Here is a 16,244-nt window from a genome sequence, read left to right on the forward strand (position 1 = left end):
AGACAAGAAGCGTAAGAAAAATTAATTTCCCTAATATCACTTACCAGGTGGAAGTAGAACCAAGTCATGAAAGGCATCTCTCTCCACTATGTCACGCTTTTCCTGCAGCTGCAATTGCTGCTTACTCACTGCATGCTTCATGGTATTTCCTTCCATATCAAGAAGTGCATTAAGTTCCAGAAATAACAAAATTAAAATTGCCACTCTATTTGTTGCTCCAGAAGCAAATCATCAGTTCAGCCTGTTTTATAGCATCCACAAGTAAACCCAGTGCTCTCCCAAAGAAAGAACTCCAAACCTTCATATTTTCCTGATTTAGAAACTCATCCTCTCTCCCTTCTGCTGACAAACAAAAGGAAATAAAGTGACAAAGTGTCGTTTGATATTTCTGCTTCTGTCACTGGAGGTGGAACACTGTTTTAGGACTGAATTTTAATATCACCTTAAAGTTCTCACAAAAAGAAGCATACAGAGAAAAATAATATGGAAAAGAAAAAAAATGGGCAAACCATACTCACAGACAAGACATTGCTTATATAGGAAAAGCAATACAAACTTATAACTTCCTATTTACTCTGGCTCATGACAAAACAAAACTAAAATCAGCAAGGCTGACTACCGCTCCACTTTTGGCTTCTAGAGAGAAAACTAAAAATCAAACCTGTTTCTGTATTGTGATGTACATAGTACGTAAGTGTATCAATATACATACAAGATTTAAGATTCTCAAATTCAATTCCCTGTCCCCATCTGTATTCTATTTAGACCTACGTAGGACTGACATAGAGTGATCTTCCATTTACATCAAAACTGTTAACTATCTATTTCAGGCCTAAGATACGACAAGGCTTCATCAGAAACTGAAAATACAATTCCTAAAGTTGTGAAAATACTGTCATGAGGCAGATGAAAGTGAAAACATACGTGAGATGACAGCTGGAACACTACAAACAAACCATGGCTTTCTTTTCTTTGAGGGCTATCAGCACACAAGGAAAGATCTTCAGAAAGACATTCTACTTGCACCCTTTCATTATGGTTTCTCCCACTTGTTTCCAAGGCCAGAAAAAACCCTCATCCTACTAAACCAACTGTGTAGGAGAGTCAAGTAGTCAAGTAAGTAATACAGCTTTGTGAGGAACCACTGACTGGTCAAACTATGTAGTTTTCACAATAATCTTTACATATAACATAATGTAGTCCAGTTACAATTTTATTATTTTATTGAAACTGAAGTGAATTTTTTCATGAAAGTAGGTATTTGCTTATTTTCACTTGCTCCCCACACAACTTATAAGAAGCCTATAAGAAATATTCAGACATTGAACCCTCTGCTCAGTAGAACATGTGAAGATAAGCCACATTATGCATATATTTACTGAGAAAAGTAATAAATTAAAGCAACTAGGCTTTCTTTTTACATACTATATCTGCACAGACTTAAACTTATTAAAAGTGTGCATAAGCTTCTACATAGATTTCCCACCTAATGATACCAACAGTTGTCCAGGTCTTCAAGATAGCTTCATGTTCTTAATGAATACACCAGTGTTTTTGTTATGTTGCTAAGATTCAAAGTGCACAGGAACTACCAATTCATTCTATGTGCAAGAGTATCTCAATGTATGGTATTTAACCTATTCTAGGACACCAGTAAACAGAATGCACAATCAAATCTATGGATGCTGCTACCAGCAGCTCTGGAATCAAACAAGATTCCAAAAAATAAAAGTACTTCACATATCATGGTTCAGCTATGGAAATCAGAGGAGTAGGAAGATTGCATTATTCCAAATAACTTGGCAAAAAAACACAGTTGCTTTTTGAAAGATCATTCTTTATCATCAAAGAGTAACAGTTGATGTGTTTATCTCTGCATTTATAAGGCTCTCTTTGCCAACCTACCTCTACAGCCAGAGAAGTACAAACAATATATCTATAAGCACATTAATAAAGAAAATTCACTGAAAAAGTACCTCACATTTTTAAAGTTCTACCTTAGACCCTTCTCCATGTTCCTCTCTCGAGTCACCATAGGTACATAGCTGGCGCACAGGATACAAAGAATGAACATGTCTGTCTTTACAAAAGACGCTAGAATTTTCAGAGGGGGAATTAAGAAGCACAGACATAAGGCTGGGCATTGAAAGAAAGAAAGAAATCATCCTGCAGACATTTATTAACTTACCTTTAGGCTTCCATGTATTGTGGAACAAAATGTAACTTCATATAGCTTAAGATATGCACTGTCATCCTTCTGAGAAGTCTGTATTCACACGAGGCATCACTCATTTAATGCTACAGGTCACAGTGTATGCTACTGCTTTAACATATATATGTTAAATGTCTTTAAATAGTTTGAATAATTCAAGTTCATTGCTTATAATTCAAGTTGGTGGTAGGGAGTAGGTTTCGCCTACCAAAAACAGTCATCAACACTATTTTTTACTCACTTTCTTAAAATTGCTGCTTAAAAAAAATAATCAACTTCTCTGAATAGAGCTGCTGCATCCTCCTGCCCTCATACAGTAGTCAGTCATAGAGTTAGACAGCATGTGGAAATACCAGATAACACCATCTGAATTTCGTTTACTCACCAGTGTCCTATGTTCTTAGCTTTGGTTAACCACTTCAGAAGCCTGGCAATACCTAGAAAAATAATTGATGCAAAATGTAAGAAAGGTACAGAGCCAAAAATATTAAAACAATATTTATTATTAGTTTCTGGTGGTTCGAATGGCACAACTCTGCTCACAGGAGACTAAAAGCACACGAGTAACATTTCACTACCAGAACACTTCTGCTTTGCCAGAAATGCAGCATTCTGGTCTTTACTCCAAATCACCAGGGAACTAAGGAAAACAAGTACATGTGAAGAAGTTACACATAAACCATTAAGCATGTTCAACATCGCATCTTTTCTCTTCCTCTATTTTACCAATCTTTGTAGGCCAAGATTTGAAAATAAATTTAAAATTATTTTTATATACAGCGAAATAAAAACCTAAGCTATATAGCATGTTAAACCCTAGAAATTTAGGAAGCACACCTCTAAATCCCTTCCATCACTCCCTAACTACTTCATGGAACTCAGTAGCTAGTCCTCTAACAAAGGTGGACTAATTCCTTTAAAGACTTGTCAAATGGCTCTGCTGAAATGGAGTTGGGCAAAATACGATCTAGAACTAGCCCTGGATGGCAGCACAGAAGGTTGGGCATATCTGTGGGCTAAGCTCTTGTTAATAAGATATAATTCCCTCTCACACAACCCACCTGAAATACACATCTGAAATACCACATCCAGTTTTGGATACTCGGTATCAAAAAATTAAAAAAGGCAATAAAATAAGGTGACAAAGGTATGGTAAGGTTGATTCAGTGGTGCTGAACCAGAGCATTTTCCATAGCGACAACAAATTCTGCATTTTTGTATGTACATCTGAAGAGCCTAAATGAAGATTTCCTCTTATCTACAAGAATAAAATGAGCTGGAAGATTGGCAAACTTGTTAGAGATGTAATTGGCTTTTGAAAAGATGGTTTTACAAGGGAAAAACCTGTGCAGAACTCTAAAAGCTCACTGCTGAGAGCAGACGAAAGCACCCTAGGAATACTGTAAAGTCAAGCAAGGCTTAAAACCATGTCAGAATTCCTGGCACACTGAAAAAAACAAAACAAAACAAAACAAAACAAAAAAACCCACAAAACTAGATAGCTGTGAATATTCCAACTTTTCCCTTCCATCACAAAGGCAGTTAACTTATTTATACTGCAGTGTTAGCAAGGCAAAGAAACAGCATTTCATGAACCAAATTGTTTTCTTTTAGACTTAATTTTAAGTAGTTGAAATCAATAATTCATTTCAGACAATTATAACTGTTTTTTAAGGAAATTTTTTCACATGGAGTCCTGGCTCCCTAAGCAATGCAAGTAAGGGTAAGATCAGATTAGTCTCCATAGAGATGGCTGCAGAGGAGTCTCCTCCACCTTGCCAAAGACACAGCAATGTTTTTCCTCAATAAGACCCAGTAAATACTTCCCTAATCCACACCCTTGTGCCCACCTCCCTCCCCAGAAAATGAAAGAGAAGAAAAAGGAGTAAAGTAAGTACTAAGTTAGAAATGGAGAAATGCTTCCATGCAATTAACAGAGAAGGAGTTGTCTCTACTGCATAATTTGCAGAGCCGCTGATTTAAAGCTTTTTATTTACAGTCAGTTGTGAAGTGAGAAGCAAATAAGCTGGACGCTGTTAAGAGAACACAGCTATTTTGATAACATCTCTTTGTCAAATACCCTGACTTTTCACACAACAGGAACAGGGTATGCTCAGGCTCCCCAGCAAAAATGGAAAAAATAATACAGATATATCCGCTGTATCTTAAAACATCCTTTTCAAGTAGCTTTTTCTTCAGATATACTACTGTGCAATACTTCCATGTATTATACAATAACTAGTATCCCAATCAAAGAAATATTTACTTTCTTGAAGAAAACTTGTATGACCAATTATGACACTATAAATAGAAATAATTCATTCAATGGGTTTTTTGTCTTTTGCAATCAATGCAGAACAGTTTAAAATAAAAAACAACAACAACAACAACAACAAAAACACCCACTATTTTATACGTGTCATTAAGGCTAGCTTTAGAAGTAACAAAACAAGGAGAAAGCATTGTCTTTAACAATACACTAGTAGCAGGTTAAAAAAAACTCTCTAAATTAATTGTAATAATAAACAACAAAGGAAACTAACAACTTAGGGTACACAGCAACTTTCTGGTTTTTTAACATTCCTTCCCATGCTAAATATCCTCTTTCCACACACAAAAATTTCATTTTCATTTTGCATTTCTCCAGCATACCTAATTTGTTCAATCTAGAAGATCACATATCTACAGACACATAATTCAAAGTAAATTCGAAGCAGCATACTATGAAAGCAATAAAACTTGTTGGCTATTTCAATGAGGAAAAAAAAAAAAACCTCTCAATTGTTGTGAACTGTGAGAAACATTCCACCCAAATGCACACCTGTCCTGAAGTTTACACCTAATAAAACCCAGATGTACTCCTAATACACTGCTGATTCATCCTCTTAATTCCTGTTTTCCCACCACACCACCTCAACCAAGAAAGCGGTACAGTCCAGTTTTACACGTCATTAAAATGTTTAAACCAAATATTACATTTTTATAATCCTATCAATTCCCACAAAACTGAGCTGAATAAATACAGCAGTGTTAACAGATCTGCGCCATGAAAGAAAGATTCCTCTTAGCCTGTTACCTAATACAATAAGCACCTGAGAGATCAGAGAATCAAGTTACCACATTTCTTTAACAAGTTCTTCATTACCAATTAAAACAAAAGATACGCAAATTCATTTTTAGCAAAGTCATCCACTAACGTGAATTGTCTTTTTGTGTTTATTATGCTTGAGCCTAAAACTTTGTTTGAAATAAGTAATATGAAACACCAGGTCAGAGTCCAATTTCACACACACTGCAATCAATAGGAGCTTAAATGTTAGCCTCAAGGATAAAATGACATAAATGGTTTACTTTCAAGGTTGTGTTAAAATACTTAGCGATTCTACTTTTACAACATACTTCCTAAGTCACATCTCTGTGTCACAGACAGAGAGCAAAGGATAAAACCAAGTCACCCTCACACAGCAGCAGCGTGAGTTACATCACAGCCAACACTTTGGTCTTGCTCTATAAAACCCATCACGCCTGAGAGCTCAAGCATGACCAAATGTCTTCCCTCACAAAGATAGCCAAATACAGCGAGCAGTTTTGCAGCAACCTCTCTAGCAAGAGCTTATTCCCAGTCACCAAAAAATGTTCCTTGGCCCCATTCTGAAGAAAGCTGCTCTAGGTGGCTTTGGCTCAGCCATCACTGTGATTGGCTAGACAAGAAGCTACATAGAAAGCAGCACTATCCACTGCAGCCAGGGTTTCTTTTCTTAGCGCAGTCTACTTCCTCCCTGGGGTTGACATGAAGGAAACTACCTAGAATGGTACAGCCAACAGATCATTATCCATTGCTGCTCTTACATATCAGTGGTGACAAAGGTAAAAAAAAAATGTAGAGCCTTGGAAGAAACAACACAACAGTGAGGTGATCTTCTATTCTCTACTTCTTGTAGTGGTTAAGGACACTGAAAGAAACATAAGGATCAAATTTATAAACACTTCATGTCTGATGCCACCAGCAAAACTTAGGGTTTTCTGATGACCTACACAGCACCAGACTTGAAAGCATTAAGTAAGTTTCACCCCCCTAAAAGGGGATAGAGAGTCCCTGGGGAAAAGCTAGCAAGGTTCACTGGGAGGGTTTTAAACTAAGTTTGAAGGGAGTGGTAATAGCAAGTCTGCCCATGGCAAGGTGTGAGACAGCCTAGCTATGTTAGAAGGACAAGGTACTACTGGGGGGGGGGGTTCTCAATCTGCTGTCCTGAAACATTCTGGCAACACTGCAGCACACTTGAAATCTTAGGACAATGAGCCAGGAAACACTGAGACAACAGGAGAAAGTAACAGGGAAATTCAAGGGAAATAGTCTGAGGGAATGAAGGAGTTATCCTCCAAGAAGGTAATAAGGCTGGTTCCCAGCTGAAGTGCCTGTCTACCAACACACACAGCGTGGGAAATAAGCAGGAAGAGTTGGAAGCCACCATGCTACCAGAAAAGCATGACATAGTTGCAAACTCTGAAACCTGGTGAGATGATTCCCACGACTTGACCTTGGCTATCAATGGCTACCTGCTACAGGCCACCTGATCAAGCAAGGCCTGTTGATGAAGCCTTCTTACTCCAGCTACAGGAGGCACAGTAATCACAGGCTCTCATCCTGAGGGTTCTTCAATCACTCTGACATCTCCTGGAAAAGTAGCACAGTGAGCTGCAGGCAGTCCAGGAGGCTCCTGGAATGCATTGAGGGTGATTTCCTGGGCGAGGTAATAAACACCTCCAGCAGGAGGGATGCAATACTGGCCCTGTTGCTCACCGATGTGAGTGAACTGATTGGTGATAGCAGGATTGGAAGCTGCCTAGGCTGTAGTGAATATGCAATGTTGGATTTCGTGATCCTGAGGGATACAGAAAAGATAAAAGGAAATTTAGGACGTCAAATTTTAGGAAAGCCAATTTGGACTTCCTCAGGGAGTGAGTTGACAAAACCCATTGGGAAACTGTCCACAAGGGCAAGGAAGTAGAACAAAGCGAGCAGATCTTTAAGAAAGCTTTCCTTAGGGCACAAGAGCTCTCCATCCCCAGGTGTATGAAGTCAGGAAAGGAAGGCAAAAGATAGGCACGCCCAAACCAAGACCTGTTGTTCAAACCAGAGAGCAAGAAGAAAATTCACAGACAGTGGAAGCAGGGACAGGAACCCTGGAAGGAGTACAGGGATGATGTTAGCAGGTACGGGGCCACAAAGGGCAAGGTCCAACTGGAGCAGAACTTGGCAAGGGTTGCAAAGACAAACAAGAAAGGCTTCTAAAGGTACATCGATCAAAAAGGAAAGTCCAAGAGGATGTACCTACCTCCAGTGAGCAATAAAGCCAGGCTGGTAACGAGAGGTACTCAACAACTTTTCTGCATTAGCCTTCACTGGTGACTGCTTTACACACAGCCCTCGAGTGGATGGGTCAGAATGTGGGGAATGGGGGACGAATGCCTCTCCCACTGTAAGCAAACATCAGGTTTGCAACCATCTGGGGAATCTGAACATCCATAAGTTTATGGGTTCCAATGAGAATGCATCCCAGAGTCCTGAGGGAATAGGCCAGTATAGTCACCATGCCACACTCAATGATATCTGAAAAGTCATGACAGACAGGTGAATTCCTTGGGGACTGGAAAAAAAGGCAATGCCATACCCAATTTTAAGAAGGGTAGAAAGGATGATCCAGGCAACTACTGATCTATCAGCCTAATCTCTGTGACAGGGACGATCATGAAACAGATCCTCCTGGAAGCTATGCTAAATCACATGGAAGAAGAAGAGCTGACAATGGACAACTAGCATGGCTTCACAAAGGGTAAATCCCACTTGACATACTAAGTGGCTTTCTATGCCAGCATAACTGCAACAGTGGACAAGGGAAGAGCCATTGATGTCATCTATCTGGACCTCAATGTGGTCTCTGACATAGGCCCTACAATGCTTTTTCCCTCTGAACTGGAAAGATATGGATTTGATGAGTAGACTGTTCAGTGATTGGGGAAGCAGTTGCAAGATCATACTGGTCAATGGCTTATTGTCCAGACAAAGGTCAGGAAAGAGTGGTGGTATCCCTCATGACTCCGTACTGGGACAGATACCCTAATGTCTTCATCAGTTACATAAAGAGTGGGATCAAGTGCACTCAAGCTGTGTAATGAGTCAATATGCCCAATGGATGAGATTGCCATTCAGAGACCTAGAGAGGCCTGAGCAGTGGGCCCAGGTGAACCTCCTGAGGCTCAATAAATCCAAGTGCAAGGTCTCACACCCAGGTCCTGGCAACCCCCGCTGTGAATACAAGCTGGGGGATGAAAGGCTAGAGCACAGCCCTGCCAAAAAAGACTTGGCAGCATTCACAGATGGCAAGCTGGACATGAGCCGGCAATGAGCCATTGCAGCCCAAAAAGCCAACCGGATCCTGGGCTGCATCAAAAGATGCGTGACCATTAGGTCGAAGGAGTGCTACTCTGTACTGGTGAGATCTCACCTGAAGTAGTGTGTCCACATGTGGAGTTCCTCAGTACAGGAGAGACACTGAACTGCTGCAGTGTGTCCAGAGGAGAGTCAGAAAATAATCCAATCTTTGAAATACATCCCACAGACAGTCCAGCAGTTACCAGGCACAAGCAGGCACCAGGCCAACCAGGAGCAGATGGGTTAGGAACAAGCAGACCTGCAACACAGCTCTAGCATGGACCATCTGCTCCAGCTGGCTGAAACGGTTTTCTGGGCCCCCAGGCAAAGGTGTGAAAGGCCTACAGGAGGCTGAGCAGGAATGCTGAGGCCCAGCAGGGCCCTCAGGGGCCCAGCCATTTGTTCGCTAATTAAAAACTCACACCAGTAGCAAGTTCTTCAGCAATGAACTAAAAAAGCTTGGCAGGCTTAGGCTATTCTTCTTCTTAAATGTCAACTGGCTTAATAAATAACAACTTCTGAGGAGTATTATTAGCATCCAAATTATTGCCCCAGATTACCACACAGTGTGGCCTGCAAAATACTGAGTTTACAAATAAAATAGTCTGCTGGCAGAAGTGGAACGGAATAACTCCAATCAACACAGCTCAGCTATCTTCTTGTGGGGGCCTGCAGATAGCAACTGCAAAGTTTTGTTGAAATAACACACCATTTTACTTAATTGGTAGACAGCCTAAGACTGCTCTAGAATGCAGAATCCAATAGTGATCTGTCTAAACAGAAAGACATTATCTCAAATGTGCATATGCACTCTTTAAATCAAAGGCTGTGAGGCTTGTTTTCAATCCAACACCTCTTTCTCATGCCAAAATTATATTCAGAGTATTGTCCTAGTGATGCAAGTTGTGACTATTACAACTCAGTGAAAACAATTAGTAAAGATTCCAAATGGCTTTATAAATTTCCTACATCTTTGAGTACTCCTGCACCACAATCCAATTAGAAACCTGTTTTGTGGTTTCAACTGAAATAAGACTTCCTAAGCACTATCTTCCCTTCTCCCCACTCCCACACCCTCCCTCCCCCCCAAAAAAGCAGAAAAGTTTTAACATTTTACTGCTTGTTCATTTAAGACAAGCAAACATGTAACCATGGACTGACTTAGTAAGGCCAGAATAAGATTTCAATATTTCTGAAAAACATACACTCGATCTCCTTCATGGCTCTAGGAAGACAATATTGCTTACCTTAAGCATATATTCCATCCTGGACTTGTTTCCATGCTTTTCTCAGTTCACAGATTCAATAGTATATATACATAAAAACAACCGTATAAAATTAAAGCAACCACAGGTACTACTTACGACTCCTTAGTAGCCGTCCACCAGTGAAAAGTGCTTTTTTAATCATGAAACTCTTCAATGACTAATTTAATGATTTTGCTAAGTAACAAAGCCTAGAACTTGGACCATTAGGCTTGCCCTCAAAGCATAGTTTCTTCTACTGAAATATAACTAAATGTTACCCAACTAATAAATCTACTATGCACCCAGACCTTAAAGCCAGTACCACGCTGCTTAGAACACCATCATCTTTATTTCTAACTGTTCTCCAGCTTATATCTCAGACACAGTATAAAACGAATAAATAAAGAAGAGATTTGAGCAAGATTCTGTGTGCCTTTGAGTAAAGTCTTGTTATGAAAACAAAGATCTTTACTAAAGTTTTGTCTGCCCAGTATTCCAATTCTGGAGAACATCCTGCCATTTCTGCAGATGCCTAAGAACTTCTAAGCCATCTCTGTCTAATCTGTTTTTCTAACACAAAGTTAGAAGCCCATGATGAGGTATTTCTTTGATGCTCATCCAAAGAAAGGTAAGTGAGTAACCACTTCTTGGTTAAAGTTAAAAATAATACTCAGTTTGCTGATGGAATAAACAGTCCCAGGTACAGTGGAAAGTGATTACAAAGTAAGAAATACAAGAACTTTGTTTTGTTCACCACAAAAAGACCTTTGTCTTTTTAGTTTTTGTCATTTTCAGCTTTCTTTGGACCCAATTTGCTTAAACACTACTCTAGATTTTCTTTTCAGAAAATCGGTTTCTACTGGTAACATAAGAAATAGAACCAATGGGTTTTGCTTTCCTGAAGCTGATAATATCCTCCTTAAAGTCTGTTACATCATTGAAACTCACATTTCCTAAATTCTAATTATTCTTTAAATCCTCAAAAAATATTCGAATTGTTCTTTAAATTCTATTAGTTTTATTTTGTTCTTTAAAATACATTTCTCAGTATAATCAAGAACTAACTTCTTCATGAGTTATGAGTTCCTACTGATAAAATGCTATTTGTCTAAGTTTCTACCATTTTAACTATATAAAGAAGATACTCTAATGTGAAGGATTTTCTCTACCTATATTCATGCACATGAATAAGTAAACATAAAAGTGCTTAGTCTGTTACCTCATAAAAGATACAGCTATGAAGCCCATCCCTTTAATTTTGATATTATCTATAATATCTGTGCAGATGATGTAATGATCTGTGCAGATGATTTGATCTGATGCAGATACTGTGATAATGTAATAGAATATTCTAAAGGCTGTAAGAATAAAATTTTTAAATTTTCACCCGCCCACTAGGCAGTATGATTAAGTTGCTGAAGATTCTTACAAGATTTTGCCTTGAACACCAAAAGGGCTCTTATTATCTGTAAGTGAGGGGCATGGGAAAAACTCAAGCTGGATTAGGAACAGGCAAGAAAAGTTGTAGTGATAAAGGGTAAGGAGAACTGAGAAGGATGCGATGTGATTTTGCCTTCATTCACCTAAAGAAATTTTTTTTTTAAATGAAATTGCTAAAACCAAAATATAATTATTTCCTACAGTGAGTGACTAAGTAGTAAGAAGAAAGAAGATGTGAATATTTTTAGCGAGACAAAATAATAAATTGACTATGAATGTCTAAGTTGCATGTTAGCAGATTACTTAATAAACCCAGATTCTGCAACAGCCTTATAAACAAAAGTGGAGGCAGGAAGCCTAAGAAGTTTTATATCATAGGCTGATGACATGAGGGAAGGAATTACATACAGTCTGATTGCCTAGAATACCAAGAGAACTCATAAGACTCTTCTTATCCAAAGATCTGTACTTTTTTTTCTTTTTTTACAACATGTTAGTATTAATTACCTCTCAGCAACTATGTACTTAGTATCTTAAAAACATAACAAAACCCACTGTTAAAAGCAAGACATACATTATAAATCCATTCAAAATACCCTCAAAGTATTAAATGTAAAATATGGAAATTTTAATTTGAACTTTACCATCTCTGTAAGATTATGGAACTCCGCCTTATGATTTTAATTCTCAAAGGCAGCTGACAATCATGTTTATTAAAAGTCATTGACAAAATTCACAGTTATATTTAAAGGACTTGAAACACTTAGTCATTTATGTCATTCTAGACCAAGGCTAAAAAACAAAGAATGATGGTATAAAGATGTTTATTTTGAATGTTATTAGCTCTTTTTTCTTCTGTGAGGTGTATAAACAAAGGAATATCAATGGAAAAAAAATATTTTTAAGCAAAACATGGAAAACTAGCGTCAACCAGACCTCTCCAAAAACAAAGAAGGAAAAAAAATTGGTGTCTTCACAGAGCTCAAGCAAAACAGCCTTATAAAATCCATTCAATAGGTTTATTTTTTTTTTTTTAAGGATCTCTCTAGCAGCCGATCTAAGAAACAACATTTTTCTTGAACATTAACAAACATTTCTGAAAGTTTCTTTTCTTAATGTCTCAAAACATTACATTTTGCTATTTTATTAGCAGCTAACACTTCAATTTACATTGGCCATTTCTTCCTTAACAGAATAAACGTAACAATGAATGTGCAAGATGACAAGTTAAGGATCAGTCAACAAGGCAGTAAGATGGTGGGTTCCCATTTCTACTCTAAGGAAGGAAGAAAAATGCATCACTACTAATCTCCTCATGGCCCACTCCAGTTTTGGAGGCCAAGAAAAGCTACAGCTGAGTTCACAGCTCTTTCAACCCTTCAACATGATACTACAAGGCTAATTTTAAAATTCCTAAGGGAGTTGAACAACTTTCAATAAACCAGTATCAAACCCTGAAATAAGATATTTCTTGTCTATTGAATATTGTCTATTCAGTTGAGCTTGTCAAAATCCAAGAAGCAACAAATTTGTTAAGACTTTTTTTCCCTTTTTATTTGTAGTTTCATGATGGTAAGTTATTTCCAAACTGAAAAAAAAATCTTCCATGTATAAAGTTATACGTGTTAAGAATAGTTTAAATTCTGTATCAACTGAAAATAAAGATTCCTACTTCTAAGTTGTAGTAGGTAGTTTTTTTTCAAGATATGTATGTATGAGTCGTAAGATATATCAGACATACACATACGTACATACATACACGCACATAACACATACGTATACATATATACACAGATTGGTCCACAGTTTTAGAGGAAGGTGGTATGGCAGTAGAGATTGAACCTTCCTGTCAATATTCCAGTCCATTACCAATGATCTTTCATACCAACTACGAGCACATGAGCAAAATTATCCCAAGAACAAGAATGAGGGAGTTCCTTAAGTCTTGCTGGTTGGCCAGGATACTGATTCAAATCCTTAATTCTGTAAAGCTTGAAGCCGTAATTCTGAGTCCCTAAATACTAACCTTCTCTCCCCAGTTACTAGATTTCCAAAGTATTTGTATGGGCTATCTATCATTTCAAGTGATTTTTCCAGTGCAGGATGAGTTTCAAAACACAACATGAATACATTTTCTTACATAATTGCTTTCTTATGGTATTCCAGCAATTGATTCAAAACCACTTAACAGGCAGAACTAACTGCTTTAAATCATTGCTTTTGAAAGTACACAGATGATATGCAGCTACTTTACTTCCCAATATCCTTTGCTGCATCAAGAGTTTTGAAATAAAGGAAGAAAACTATACGTACACATAAATATCTCTTTCATATTCACAAGCATAATATACTCCAGGTCAACTCAGGTGGTCCCTAGAGGTTTTGGCTCTTTAGAAAGAACTAATATCTAAAGTAGATAATTGTCTTGTTCATTTATTAGCACTCTTTTCAAAGGACTGTTCAGAAACAGAACCCAAAGAAAAATGCAAATTGTCCACTCCATGTTCAAGTAACAAAGCACCAATTCAGTTCCCACTTAGCTCCAGTTCATTTTGTGTCCACATGTAAGTGATTAAGAGTACATTGTTTGAAACTTAATTCCACATCTGTTCTTCTGTGGGACTTGGAAAACAGATGAATTTTTCTGACAATTGTTTGCAGAGAGGATAATCACAAGCATGTGTAATAGTATCCAAAGCGTAAGGGGAAAACACCAGAATCTAAGAAGATTTTTGCTGAATATTTTTGTTTCTTTTCTAAGATTAAAAAAAAAAAAAAAAAAAAAGTTCTCAGATGGAAATCATTAATATGCTTGAGAAGCCATTCTCAATTCCCTGTAACTCAAAAAAAGGAAAAAAAAAAAAAAAAAAGAAGAAGAAAAAACCAGAGAACTTTTGTTCTTAATAGTCTTTGTATCATGTCCCACTAAATTTACCCATGAAGTGATCAGTAAGGTAACAACGAAAATCCTGCATAAGCGGCAAAAGCTCCAACACATAAAATAGATGGTTTCTTCATGGAGCTCTGCAGCTGTAAGAGAGAACATTCCAGGCTAATACAGTATAAGAGTCAGCATCTTGTGAAAAGATCACATGCATAAGTGAAGGATATGATTTCTTTAGATCTTCATAGAACACTGATAAGCACAGAAGAGTAGATAAGAAGTCTTCACTGTATCAGCTAATGGAAGTGCAGATAGCATCAAAGGGCACTGGGGAATGTAAGGTTCAAGAAAGCAGTTCCATGTAAGATGCAGTCAGCTGCTAACTTTCTCATTTGCTTAATAACTGAACAAGTTAATGACAGAAAGGTCTTAAAAGCTATTAAACACGAATCCTGCCTCCTCTGAATCAGTATACCCTAAAGGAGCAGAGCAGTAGAGATTATGAGAGCATCAATGTATAACTGTGCCCTAGGCCACTAGCTACCGTCATACCTGTACTGGGCTAAACAAACCTTTGGCCTACTTTTGTTTAATTAGAGCCTTAGGACATTATCTTGGACCTTGAACTGTATCTATAAGAAGTGCAAAAGTGATGTTCACTGCCGTGATTCAGGAAAAATAGACAGTGAGGTTGAGCTTGAGGTAACAGCTGGTCGTCTATGAGGCCATGTCAAAGAATGGCTGAAATTTCAATTCAGTCACAGCAAACTGATGAAACAAATACATCTTCCAACTCCTGCAATTTTATTGTGAACTCCCTGATAATTGGTGATTTTCTAAAACAGCATATGTCACACATACATGATTAGCCCACCTGACGAGAAGTGTTTTCAAACTTTTCTCTGCACTCATTAGGAATAGAAATGGCAATAGAGGCTAAACAAACCGTTGTTCTTTTTTTTAGTTTTTTCTTTGATGATACTGGCAATAATGGAAACAAAGTTAAAACTCAGAATTCCGACAGGTGGCCATTTCTGAAATACCACATCACCTCAGATGAAACAGATCAAAAACACGATTGAGAACCAGGTGGGCTTCCTGAAGTAGGAAAGTAAGTAAGGTACAGAAGAAAAAAAAATATTCAACTAATAGAATGTTTATAATGTGAAAAAGATGTTCTTCAAGAAGGCAGAAAGTCTGTTTTCTACAGCAAAATAAACTACTGAGTTTTTAAAAAAACTCTACTAAGCAAAATTGTTATCTGACATTAAATAAACAGAACTTTTACTTCATATGTGTATGATAACCCTCTCCATAAGTCTGAAGATATACAAAGAACATGCTGCAGATGATAATTATGTATTTTCAATTTCATTATGAATCTTAAAGAATGCCACAATGATACAGAGCATGTGACAAAACAGCACAGTGCTTTGGAGGAAATATTCCTACCAAATCTGTATTAAAGCCATTGAAATACTGAAAGAATAAGCAGTATTGCTTTACCGAGGAATAAAATACTACAAATGCCCTTATTTATACATCAAAAGTTGACAGGTTATGCAGGCATGATTATTATACCCATCAATAGCCATTGATGTATCACTCCAACTCTAACGCATACAGCTGTAGATAATAGTGGCCGAGTCATACTGTTCCACTGGATTTAAGGTTGCAGAGAAAGACAGTGTGAACAAACAAAATTCCCTCCCACGCCTTCAATGCCACCAACGCTGGAACAGCACCAAAGTTTTCCCGACTTTTTTTCCATGCATTATATGCAGTGGAAGACACATGCTTAATTTTTTTAGTTTGAGTATCTTCTGCCAATAGCATTTCCTAAAAACTTCAGCATTCACATGCACTTATACGTACATATTCAAAAAACACTACATCTGCATACTTGTACCCCAAAATTTTGAGCTTATAAACTTATATAGGACTGACTTTTCCTGCGGAGGTGACCAAAAAACTAAATAAAATCCAATACACATAGCAGTCCCCTGGCTCCCATCCCTTTGTACCTCT

General features: G+C 37.7%; 1 protein-coding gene across 3 annotated transcripts in view; it reads right to left on the reverse strand.

Moving 5' to 3' along the window:
• The window catches only part of LHFPL2 (LHFPL tetraspan subfamily member 2), a 123,389-nt gene that overhangs the window by 53,286 nt on the left and 53,859 nt on the right, over nucleotides 1-16,244 (reverse strand). For 2 of the 3 annotated variants that reach the window (XM_042875198.1, XM_042875199.1), the window contains exon 2: nucleotides 2,598-2,649. The exons of the other annotated variant lie outside the window; for it this stretch is intronic. The gene's annotated coding sequence lies outside the window, so the exon portion shown is untranslated. The remainder of the gene's footprint in view (nucleotides 1-2,597; nucleotides 2,650-16,244) is intronic. 3 annotated transcript variants of the gene reach the window in all.

The sequence above is a fragment of the Lagopus leucura genome, unplaced genomic scaffold (assembly GCF_019238085.1).
Source record: "Lagopus leucura isolate 7727_CA_CO unplaced genomic scaffold, USGS_WTPT01 Super-Scaffold_100014, whole genome shotgun sequence".
Lineage (NCBI taxonomy): Eukaryota > Metazoa > Chordata > Aves > Galliformes > Phasianidae > Lagopus > Lagopus leucura.